The following is a 1,646-nucleotide window of genomic DNA, read 5'->3' as shown; positions in this document are numbered from 1 at the left end:
GCAAACTCACCTCTGCGACTCTGCTTCCCCCGAAGGCCGGGCGCTGTGAGGCTCCGGCCCCGCAGGATGGCCTCGCTGCCTTTGGTAAGACAGTGTCCCACGGAGCCTGGAGAAATACCATCCAGGAGGAGCGTGGGAAGGGGGAGCCTTATGCCGGATAAATAGGGTACAAAGTTGTTTTTCAATCAGTGCCCACCTGCCAGCCCACACACTAAGGCTTCCTCTTCACCCTCGAGAGGGGGCGAGCGTGGCTGGCCATGCGGGCGCAGTATCCGGCCCGAATCCTGCTCACCCAATAATTGCAGAGAGGCAAGCACACACCTACTTAACCATTGGGCAACATCCAGGACTCGCTTCGTAGTGGGTTCTTGTGAATATGCTAATTTGTGAGGTGGATGCTCTCCACTGTGCTTGCACTTCCAGCCCTTCCAGAAGTCTCTGGGGGCGCACCAGGGCCTTTTGGGGCCAGAGGCTCCCAGGGCCTGCTTTATAGGGCAGGGAGCTCAGGGCGGGGAAATCCCTCCCGGTTTCCTCTTTCCTTCCTCTGTCAATCTATGTTGCCTGAGGGCCTTGTCTGGCTGGCCGGTGGGTGAGGAGCCGGGCAGGGCTGGGTGGAACCGGTTAGGCCCTGAGACCCAGTGAATCCCAAAGAGGGACTGCCACATGGGACCCCACATCCTTTACTCCCGGGACCTGGAGTCTGTCCAGGGTAGCAGAGACTCTGAAACTACTCTGTCTTTAAAAAATTCCCTGTGCTGGGGGAGCAAGTATTTAATATCCATTTTGCAGACTTACTTTCAAGCAAATGGGTGGCTTTGCACTCATCTCCTTCTCCCCGGGTATCCTCTTTCTGGAAGAGTCATTAAATGTCGCATAATTCACCCTTCTGGTCTCCTTCGTCTGCACATGATGGTGAGGATGACGCTGATAAAAACAACTAAGGGTTCTATTATCCATCTTAGGCGCTGTTCTAAGCAATTTATGCAGATTACCTCTTTCGATTCTCACAACCTTATGAGGGAGGTGCCGTTTCTATTCTCATTTTACAGAAGAGGAGAGAGAGGCAAGCGAGGTGAAATAACTTGCCAGTAAGTGACAGAGTCAGAACTCCAACCCAGGTGGTCTGTCCCAGTGTCCATGCTGTTAACAACTGAGGAAACTGAGGCCTCCAAGGACTGGAATCCAAATGGTCTGCAAGCCACCACAGCCCCCCCTCACCCGTGAAAAGAAAGATAGAACACAGTCCCTGCCCTCAAAGAAAGACACTGTAGTTACAGAGGTAGTCCCTGCATCCAGAACACAAATAACCAACAGGACAGGAGATGCTAGGAGCCAACCGACTGGGGCCAATGGCAGTCGATGGGCCAAATGGCAGCCATGCTTGAGGATTTCAGCCACGGGGGCGCAGCCACTAAGCACACCACTAAAGAACTTCACTCCGAGGGGCGGGCGATCCAAGCACATCCCTGAAGGAGAAGTAGGAAAAGCAAAGATGAGTAAGGAGGGCTTTCGAAAGCAGAGCTTGGACAGGGAAGGCATGCCTGGCAGACTCTTCCTTCTCAAGTTTCACTGCAGAAAGGAGACGCTGAAAACACGCAAATACCTACCACAAGAACGCGGTGAATTACTTTGGCTGTAATAATAGC

Source organism: Equus quagga, chromosome 7 (genome assembly GCF_021613505.1).
Source record: "Equus quagga isolate Etosha38 chromosome 7, UCLA_HA_Equagga_1.0, whole genome shotgun sequence".
In the NCBI taxonomy this organism is placed as follows: Eukaryota; Metazoa; Chordata; class Mammalia; order Perissodactyla; family Equidae; genus Equus; species Equus quagga.
This window is presented reverse-complemented; position numbering follows the sequence as displayed.